General features: G+C 45.3%; 1 long non-coding RNA gene across 1 annotated transcript in view; it reads left to right on the top strand.

The window, feature by feature from the left end:
- The window catches only part of LOC143273313 (uncharacterized), a 728,872-nt gene extending 718,049 nt beyond the window's left edge, over positions 1-10,823 (top strand). The window contains exon 5 of the long non-coding RNA XR_013051298.1: positions 10,385-10,823. This is a non-coding gene — a long non-coding RNA (uncharacterized LOC143273313). The remainder of the gene's footprint in view (positions 1-10,384) is intronic.
- The last annotated feature ends 368 nt before the right edge of the window (positions 10,824-11,191 follow it).

An 11,191-nucleotide genomic window follows, 5' to 3' on the forward strand; every position in this document is an offset into this window, starting at 1 on the left:
CAGGGAAATCAACATCATAAAGATCGTAGCCCGGCAGTGGTGGTGCACGCCTTTGATCCCTTTGGTGCACTTGGGAAGCAGAGGCAGGCAAATCTCCGGGTTTGAGGCCAGCCTGGACTGCATAGCGAGTTCCAGGACAGCCAGGGCTACACAGAGAAACCCTGTCTTAAAAAAAGGGGGGGGGGGACAGGACATAAAGATCGTATAGGATAAGCCATGAGAAAAGTGGCATAGAAAGCCATGAAGTGTATTCTTTTGTTGTTGTTTATGTGTATGGGTGTTTTGCCTACATGTATGTGTGTATGTGTACCATGTGGGTGCCTGGTGCCCTCAGAGGCCAGGAGATAGTGTAGGATCCCTTGGAACCGGAGTTACAGTTGTAAGTTGCCATGTGGGTGCAGGAAATATAACCCAGGTCCTCTGGAAGAGCAGCCAAAGCTCTTAGCCACTGAGTGTCACCTTTCCAGCCCCAATGTGTAATATTTTTAGTTAACAGAAAATAACAAAAACTGTTTACAAATGAAGTGTGCCAGGATGTATTGGAGTAAGAGTTCCTGTCACGGAGCACAAGAAATGGCTGGAAAAGTGAGTGACCAGACAGCTCACAATTCTCTTCGTTCTGAGGACTCCTGTGCTCTAACAATGGTCCAGTGACATTTTGGCCATGCCTGCCTTCAGAGAGTTCACTGTCAAGGGAAGGAAACATTTGTCCTTGGTTACTCAACCACATGGATGATGGAATAATTCAGAACTCCAGCAGGATGTGTACAAGCACAGAAGTGGGGTGAGGAAGGAATGGCCAAGGAAAGCTTCCTAAAGCAAGTGACATTGAGCTGCGTGTTAATGGTTAGTTCATGAAGAGAAAGCAGAGTCGAGTCTATACTTAAAGTCAACAGAAGCCAACAAGTTTTTTCTCTAAAGATCCTTTCTATCTCCATGCTTTTACTTATTTTTAATGTTTTAGATTCATTTAGATAGGTAGATGGATGGATGGATGGATAAATAGATAGATAGATAGATAGATAGATAGATAGATAGATAGATAGATAGATAGATAGAGACATAGAGACATAGAGACATAGAGACATAGAGACATAGAGACATAGAGACATAGAGACATAGAGACATAGAGACATAGAGACATAGAATTAGATATAGTGTTTTTCCTGTATACATGTATGTACAGTGTCTGCATAGGTCAGAAGTAGGCATCAACCCCCTGGAACTGAAGTTACAGACTGTTGTGAGCCACTATGTGGGTGCTGAGAACTGAACCCAGGTCATCTGCAAGAACAGTAAGTGCTCCTAACCACTGAGCCATCTCTTCAGCCCCTGTCTCCAATCTATTAGATCATTGAGCCTATGAACCATGAGCTAGCCTGCCTTCATTGGCAAATATTCCTATAGATAGCTCAAAAAGAGAACATACTCTTTTCCTGACTAATTGGGTCAAATGACCATATCTGAAGCCATAGGTGGCATCTAATTCCAAGTGTGGGGGCTAAACAGACCACATTTTCCAATTATCATGGCAACCCTTCCGAAGACCTCTTAGCACTCCAGGTGGAGACAGATTCACTTAACAACCTGACAGAAAGATTTCCCTTGTCTCAGTGGGTGTGGCCATTTCTTCTTCCATGGCACCCAACACCCATAGTCCCTGAGAAACAATGAGCTGTGAACAAGGGGATTGAGGAGTCAGGACTTTCTGTTAACTTGAGATTTGGACTCAATAACTCCTGGCCTTGCCTTCTACATATGTCTCTCAGTATCTTTCAGAACAACCCTAGCGGAAACTCCAAAAAGACCATCTGTGTAAAAGGCTTTGTAGAGGGGAGCACACATAAAAGGTACTACTGCTTTAAAAAACCCTGAAAACATTCATTGAGCCCTTGGAATTTTGTAGACCTTGTGAGTGGAACAGAAAAAGGCCTGAGACATAGTCTCCACCCTAAGAGTTCACGGACTCCCAGAGGAGTTCAGATACAAAAACAAGCGAACTGTAATACAATATGAAAAGTACATAAGAGAGGAAGGTTCAGAGAGCTGTGGAAACATGAATGAGGAGGCAATTAATTCTCAGCAAGTGTCACAGTGTGGGCTGCCAATGGGAGGAGACACTTCAGGGTGGGGAGGGTTAGGACAGAGCTGGAGTCTGAGGTCACAGGTCCTGTTGATGGAGAGAAGTGAGGCAAATCTAGTTTGGGGTGCTCAGCTGCAAACAGTGGTGCTGAAAGACAGCAGGGGACCCCGATATTCTTGATCAGGACTATGAACCTCCATCTAAGAACAGGGATCCAGTGAGGACCTCAGCAAAGACACAGATGGAGGAACACCAGGACCCGGGGGCTACTAGTTCTGGACCCTATACCATGGGCTGTGGACTACCTCAAGCACTTTATAGGTATTTAAGTACTTCCGGGTTATTTTCCCCTTCATTTTGATAGCAGTCTCTGAGGGAGGGGATTTTCATGCTCCCCCTTAGAGAAGATGAAAGTAAGGCTTAGAGAGGTTACAAACTTTCCAAAAACTGACAAAGCTAGGGCTCTTACCCCAGGCTAGCCCAGGGTGTTTTGGCATTGGTTTGTTTTGTGGCTTAAAGTCTTGGCAAATGAGATAAATTAAAAGGCATAAATGCCAAAGAGAGAATTAATAACTGAGCTGGGGATTGGAAAAGTGTTTCAACGGTGGAAAGATTTGTAGAAACATCACTGCTTGTCTGCAGTTAGGCCTCCTGTGGTCAAGACATTCACTTGTTCAAGTCAGAAGGCCTTTTTTTTTTTTTTTTTTTTTTTGCACCAGTGTTAGGCCAGGCCTGCTAAAGAAAAGCAAAAGTGACTTGAAACAAAGGAACTCCTCATAATTCCTAGTCCAAGAGAAGAAACCTGTAACTGTGCAAAGGAATAACCCAAAGACTAGACAGAAAGGCTGTGTCAGGAACCCTGGGGGAAGAAGCTAGGAAAAACCTGAGGTGAGTCAAGTCCTTAATCTAGAGATGCAGAAATGAAGATGGGAGATAAGCCATGCAGGAGCAGCCTCCTCATGATGTGGGGTGAGGACAACCTGAAGTTGGCTGATTAGCATCCAGAGGGTACCAAGCAGCAGTGTCGCTAACTAAAAGAAGAAATTCTGAAACTAAAATGGGAAGAAATGCTGGTCATCTACATGGCACAGACATGGATTTTTTTTCACACAGTAGGGATTCTCGACCAGGGGAGATTTTTGGCCCCCAGAGACTATTTGGCAATATCTAAAGATGTTATGCTGTTGTCAAAATTGGTTCTAGTGGGTAATGGCCACAGATGGCACTACAGTTTGTTGGGGAGACCTCACAACAAAGGAGTGTTTGGTCAGCATGGTACCAACTGGGCCACATTTGCAAGACCCTGGTAGAACTCCTCTTTAAGCCAGATGGTGATGTTGCAGGCTTTAATCCCAGCACTCGGGAGGCAGAGGCAGGGAAATCTCTGAGTTGAAGGCCAGCCTGGTCTACAGAGAAAGTTCCAGGATGGCCAGGTCTACACAAAGAAACCCTGTCTCAAAAAAAAAAAAAAAAAAAAAAAACCAACAACAACAAAAAACTACTTCCCACGTGTGACCTAAACATCACATAGGAAAATGGAGTGGGCTGGCAAGATGGCTCAGCAGGTACCTGGAAAAAGTCTGACAGCCTGAGTTCAGTTCCCAAAACTCAAATAAAAGCCCAATGTAGTAGTGCTGCTTGTCATCTTAGGGGTGGATCCCTAGAGCTCTCTGGCCATCTAGCCTGGTCTACTTGTTGAAGTTCCAGGCCAATGAGAGACAGTATCTCAAACAAATGGTGGGAAGTGGTCTGAGGACCAACATTCCAAGTTGTTTTTGACCTCTAGATGTGAGATATGCATGCATGCATGTACACACACACATGAATATGCAGCCATACACTCACATATTCACATACACACACATGAATATGCACCCACATTCACACACACATTGCTTACACATGCATGTAAATATGTACCCACACACACACACACACAAAGAAAGTGGAGAAATGAGAGCCTTCATGCTGTTAGCAAATGTATTACTTTCCAATATACACAGTTCTGGTGGCTTTAAAAAAAAAAAAGAAATCCATAGGAAAGGTATTAGAGCTTTGTTAGAATATTCCAGAGTGCCCACCTACCATACCTATATTCTAGGCTTCCAAAGCATTAATCTGCTTTCCTCCGATTCTTTCTCTTTCCTGTTAACACATGGTGGAGAGAATTGCCACCCTCCAATGCTCCCCATTCTTTGTCCCATGTACCTATAGGAAAGAAAAAGCCTCACAGAATGCTGCTCACCAGAGTCATGTGATGTCTTGTTAGCAGGATCATCATGATAGAAGGCAATGTTGTCAGTTCAGAGTCGGAAGGAGAGTCTAAGAGTCCAAAGCCCCTGAGGAGTTCTGATATAGTATATCTTTGAATGATCCCATTCATTGGTATATTTAGATAATACCATGAGAACTTCTGATGGGGGTCGGAGGAGCACACTGAGAGACAGAGGGAGAGGAAAGGAAACACGGAAGTGTGTGTCACATTGGCCAAGAAAAAGGCAAGTAGGGCTCAAGGTTGCTAGGATTCAGGATAGATGGGCTCTGGTGGGCAGGAAACGAATGCGGAAATGAGAAATGTGCCAAGTACTAAGGAATGACATGATGCACTCAAAGAATGGATGTAGAGCAATAGGTAGGTACCGAGGGCCAGCTGTTTCCAGATATTTGGCCTTCAGAAGCCTTTGTTTTAGAGGATTCTGGGCATTGAGTTCCAACTTGTAACTGGGAAAAGTGAGAGATATTCTTATTTATGTGGAATAATAGGATTATTTTACACTCTCCCACTTCTTGCTATTTCTGTGTGCCGAATTCTGCCGGTCTCCTGCACAGTTAATCTAGACCAAAGCAGAGGGGGTCACACCCATCAGTCAGTCCGTGTCAACTCTGATATTGATTCATTTCATCTGAAATACATTTTTAGTAGCTACCATGGGTTATAGATTGTTCTAGAATGTGAGTATGTTGGGGTCATCTATCTGCTGTCCCTCCTGTTACTGCTTCATCCATCCATTCTCTTCCCAGTTCTCGGAAATGAGGGAAAGCAATGGAAGAAAGCCCAATCCGTCTGGCTACATGGCTTAGTGACCAGTTGGGTAGTGGCACCCTAGAAATTGTTAACAGTGAATCCTTTGGCTTCCCTGCCGGCATCCTCCATCTCAACTCTCCTCATGTGTAATGGGCTGCTTACCATGGTGAGATGGTGACTGTATCATGCATCTCAAGCCATCAAGACAGTGTTCCGGGAAAGGGAATTCTACCCAGAGGGGTCTGTGGTCAGGAGAAGCTCCTCCGGGAAAATACCAAGGCCTGCCAGAGGCTAGCGGCAGGCTGAACAACCCAGGATAAGTGGAACATGCAGCCTGCCCTTACCCCCTTCCTACCCTGCTGCACATCTGAGTTCACCTCATTTTAAAGACTGCTATGTTACGGACCCGGCAGGCTAGTGTGTGTCAAACATAAAATAAAATAAAACCCTGACAACAAAAATTACTATTCAAAGAGAAGTATTATTTTAGGGTGACATTATTTTTGAGATTCACAGTTTTCATTTGTTATTACATGTAGGAGTTCTGTGAACACACAGATAAGAGGGCACAATAGATATTTGACAGTGTAGTTCTCAGAACATTTGCATATCCAAGAGATTATTTCAACAAGTATACTTAGACTGACCCTATTAACCATTCACAATATTTTGTCTTGAATCCAATTCACACTCTATAGACATGTCCAATTCATATTTCATCTCTTACACTGTTTTCCCTTTCAGACTTTGTATTAGGAAATAAATCCATAACATCAAATTTCATGACAACATCTGCTCTGGCTGACATGATTTGAAAGGGAATTTCACTCATCCCAGGTTATGCTGTCTCTTAATTTGCTCTTTGGCTTACAGGAGAAGCAGCCTGTTTTATCAAGCCCTGTGTTGAAAGAGTGAGTTCCTGATGCAGAAGTCACAACCAGCACTGGCCTTAGCAATGCTGAGGGGTGCCTGTAAAGGATCCCCTGAAGCCATGGTATAACAGGATAGCTAAAGAGGAATCCCAGCGAGCATGGCTTTGTAATGTATGTCTAGGCCAGATCTGATAAGCAAACAGGCATAGCATCCAAGATCAAGGTGGCTCAGAGTACATAATGTACAGTGAGTGACCTTTTAATGAAAAAAAAAAAAGTGATGATCAAAATATATTTAGAGACTAGGTTTTACAGCACATGCCTTCAATCCTAGCACTCAGGAGGCAGAGTATCTCTGTAAGTTTGAAGCCAGCCTGTTCTACCAGAAAGTTCCAGGCCAGCCAGGACTACATAGTGGGGTCATGTTTATCTGTCTGTCTGTCTATCTGTCTACCTACCTACCTTTCTCCATATATGTGGCTGAGGAGACAGTTCAGTAGGACTGGAGTTCAGATACCAAGAACCCATGTAAAAGCCAGGAGGGTATGGCAGCCTGACTATAATCTCAGAATACAGGAGCTGGAGACAGGGGATGCTCAGAGCTCTAGGCTCAGCAGGAGACCCTGGCACCATATATGATGTGAAGAGCCATCAAGAAAGACACCCAACATCAACAGCAGGCCTCCACACATGTGTATACATTCACTCCCCGTTCAGGCACCCACACACACACACACACACACACACACACACACACACACACGAACTCACACATACACACATGCATACCACAGATACAGACATATGCACATATAAATAGGAATTGAGATACTCGCACATTTATGTCCAGCATTATTGCATTAGCCAAAAGACAGAAACAGCCCATGTGCCTAACAATTAATGAATGGATGAACAAAATGTATATGTACAATGGAATATTAGTTACCCTAAAAAAAAGAATTAGGTTCACTTACATGTTCTAACAAGGATAAACTCTTAAAAGCGTTATACACAGGGAAGTATGCCAGGCACAATAGAAAAAATATTGCACAGTATCATTTATATGAGCTGTCGAGAAGAAAAAAAAAAAAATTGTAGAGAAAGAAAGTGGATTAGAGATTTCCAGGGACGGGGGCTGAGGTGGAGGAGGAGGCGGGAAGGACATATTGCTTAATGAAGACAGAGTTTCTGTTTATGGTGATGAAAAATCTTAGAATATAATGATAGTTGCCTAACATCATGAATGTGATTAATGACCTCGAAGTACACACTTGAAAGTCATTAAAATGGGAGGCCAAGGAGATGGTTTAGCAGGTAAAAGTGCTAGAACAAGCCTGGTGGCCTGTGTTTGATCCCTGGAACCCAGGTACCAAGCCAGATGCAGTGGTGTGCATCTGTAGTTCCGGCACTCCCGTGACAAGGCGAGGCTGCGCAGAGGCCGGCCAGCCAGCCCGGAGTGTGTAGCCTGGAAGCAGAGGCAAGAGAGACCCTGCCTCAAAGTCAAAGGAGAGAGCCCGTTCCTGAAAGTTATCTAGATAAAGCCTAAAGCCAGAATGCAACTGAAAAGGATCATCAAAGCTGCAAGGCGGGAAATAAACAGGAGGTAGAGGAAAACAAAAAACAAACAGACAAACAACAACAACATAATTAATTAAAAAAAAACAACACCAAAGTCTGTCTGTTGCTGGGCTTCTGTCCCAAGCATTCCAGAAAGCACTATACCCCATTCTTCTTTTTTGCTTGGGCTCCTTCGATGGATGTGGGAGTTTGTTTATAACATGACCGTGCCTTTCAAGATCTCATCATCTATGTCCAGGGCAAAGGTTCCAGCCTTGTTTGCCTGAGGCCCCTCTGGGCCAATATGCCTGACAGGGGATGAGCTCCCTGAAGCAAGCTCACTTGCAGATAGCACCCCAGCCTAGAGGAAGAGATTCAACATGAGGTCACATGTTCTGCCTGTTTTCCAGCCTGTCTCCTCCCACCAAGCTACCCTTGGCTTCTGCTCCTTACTTACTAGGAACTCTGTTTTCATTGTCTTAGGAAAGTGAAGGGACAGTGGAAGATCCTGTGAAAGGATGCCAGTCCTCTAAGACCCAACCCATTCTCAGCCCCACCCCCCAGCTCCTGCTCGCTGTCATGGGGAGGGAGGAGTCTACTTTTCTGGAACCGTTTTTGGGGAGCCCAAAGCTGACACGGGCAGCAGAAGCAGGCAGGAGGGCAATAAAGAAGTTTCCAGATCCGCAGGGGACTGTAATCACATTCCCCAACCAGGTGCTGGGAGTAAGGCTAGAGTCAAGCCAACCTTCTTGGCTGAGAGCCAACATTTCCAGGCCTCCTTCCATGCCGCCACTGCTCCTCGCCGTCATCTTCCCAACCAGAAGCTTGTTAACTGTTTTCCTGGGCTCTTATTCCAATTTCAAGGCCCCCTCCGTGTGTTAAACTTCAAAGAAACTTTGTCGCCCCGAGTGCAGTGTTATATAACAAGTTGGACACTCCAAATGGCTCTGTTGAAAGTGGTTTGTTCAAATGAAGGGGCCCTGAACACTTAGTTATTCCCCGCCCCCCTCAGCCCAATAAAATTGCCTTGGTGTCTGGATTAAGTGGCTGAATATCAATCCTGAAAATTTTAAAGATGAAAAGCAGAACCGCCTCACTAATAGTTAAAATGTAAAATGATTACAAAATGGCACCTGGCCAATATTTATGAATCGTTGAATATGATCATAAAATCATAAAAAATAATCACCAAAAGGTAAATAAATTACCCGGCTTACTGCTTATTTTCGCGTAGGGTCTGCCACAAAAGCTGCAGCCATGAATGATTTATACCTGTTTTAACAATAATACTCATTTTACTGAAAGATGGTCAGCACTTGGGCTGCTGCGGGCAACATGCCAGTTGTCGAAAGGTTGATGTTTCAGCAACAATACATTAAATTATGAATAATACTGGTCCCAAAATGGAAGGTTATTAGCTCAGTATGCTTAATTAGCCCAGCTAGAACTTGGCTATCAAGTAGCAGTGCCCATTTCCAGGGCTGGAGCTCTATGATGGGGGATGGTTGGGCTGCTAATGGTTCAGAGAGAGGGAGGCGGCATGGAGGCGTGTCTTTGACTTCCTTTTCATCCCTGAACACAGAAGCTGGCTTTGGGGATTTCGAACTTTCCTGTCATGTATCTTGCAAACACTTCTGAGAGGGAAAGAGGACACGTTGTTGGGGAGGAGGTTGGTGCTCGGTCTCGTGGCCACCAGCTGTGATCCCATTCCAAGGTTCTTGGTTGCTGCTAAGCCTGATCCTGCCAAAATCATATGACGTACCGCACATAGGTGGGCAGACCACCGGCCCTCCCTTCAGACAGGTATTTATTGGACAGTTACTTTGAGACAAATGAAGTGACAGAGTGAGCAACCACCAAGCCAACCTCAACTATGCAGTTTTGCGCCGATCATAGTCTCACGGCTCCAATGAAGCATGGGTTTAGAATGTCCATACCTGGCCTGGAGTTGGGATATGGATTCTTTAGAGCAGGCTTCTATGTGTTCTGTCTTCCATTTTGGAGATGGAGCCTTATGTACCTCAAGCTAGCACAAAATTGCTATTGCTATGTAGCCGAAGATGACCTGGAACTTCTGATCCCCCTGTCTCTACCTCCCTAGGCCTGGCATTATAGGCACGTGTTACCACACCTGTTTATGCCATACTTGGGATCGAACCTGGGGCTTTGTGTGTGCTAGGCAAGGACTCTACCAACTGAGAGACATCCCAAACCCCTTATTTTGTCTTTAAAGGGATCTCCTAAAGAGGTGGCGTAGAAATCACCCCATGCAGCCAGAAAGAATGCTCCAAGAGAAAGGTCAAATACTGCTTGAAGGAACTGACAGGCACTTACCTGCTAGGGCCATAGGAGAGCAACTGAGTGCCTTGTGTGTCCTCACATGTACACATGGGCGCTACATTGAACCCCACACCTCTCTCTGTCCTCTGCCCCATTTTGGCATCTCTCTGCCAGGTGCTCCAGGATCATACTCCAAGTTTGCAGCCAGGATGCGCCCATGCCATGCCAGCTCCATCTGCTAGAAGGGCGCTGTCTGCACCACTGCTCGGCTATACTTAGTACTGTTAGTAGCTTGTTTTTCTAAGCCCTGAAATTCATTTTCTTTTCCCGCCTTGCTTCCAGAAAAATAAATAAAAGTGAACACATCACTCATTTAAGACGAGGAATGGAATTTAGGTTGCGTTTTTCTTTCTATTTTTATGATTAGTTAGAATTTTCCTGGGAACGCTGCCAGGAGGGCATTACAGTGAGATAATGTCCTGTATTTAATCGGAACTGCAATGGCGGACTGCGTTCGGTGGGGAGAGGCTGAGTTAACGCATCCTTTCTGTCTTGTCTGTTTTCAAGGGACAACCAACCACTTGGCCCAAGATGAAGATGAGCCTGAGAGATGAGGAAGATGGCAGGGTTCCAGGCTGGTGTGGTGGCCTGCAGGTGGACAGGGTGCAACTGTGACTCCATCTCCTCACACGGGACCTGAGAATCCCCAGAAGAAGCTGAGTGCAAAAGGCCTCCCCCCAAGCCATCCAAGGAGCTCAGCTGTGGCTCTGCATCCACTGGGCTCTTCCGGCATCTTCTTCTGCAACTGTCTGGCATCTGCGGGCCAGGGTACACTTCTGGCTTCCAAATGAACATCTGTCCCTCCTGGTAAAGCAGTCACAGTGGGCAAGGCCTTTAAGTGAACTTGGAAGTGCATGCCAGGTAGGCCAGATCATCTCCTTGACTTAAGTGCTTGTGTGCCGTTTCCCTGAGAGCCTCTGGGGTGAGCGCAGCTGGCTGCGAGCTGGGCTGGTCTCATTGTCGGAGCTGTGTGCTCCATCGCTGTCTACTGAAAGGAGATGCCTGGAAGTGGTGAAATAGAAAGGGATCTCTTAGAAAGATGTCCTAGAGAGATGTCTGAAAGGAAGGAAGGACAAAGGAGAAGGCCTTTAACGTGCAGAAAGGGAGCCTGAGACTAAGTGGATGTTGTGGGTCAGCCTTTCGCTGCAAAAAGCAGGGTGGTCAGGGAAGCAAGAGTGAGAGGTACAGAAAGCCTCTCAGATTTACTGTTGTCCTCATTAAAGCCCAGTCTGCAGGAGCCGTCTGTTCAGGTGAAGGCAGTGGAGAGAACAGGATGCCCCAAGCAACCCATAAATAGCAGGTGAAGACAACGTG

Source organism: Peromyscus maniculatus, chromosome 5, assembly GCF_049852395.1.
Source record: "Peromyscus maniculatus bairdii isolate BWxNUB_F1_BW_parent chromosome 5, HU_Pman_BW_mat_3.1, whole genome shotgun sequence".
NCBI classification, from domain to species: domain Eukaryota; kingdom Metazoa; phylum Chordata; class Mammalia; order Rodentia; family Cricetidae; genus Peromyscus; species Peromyscus maniculatus.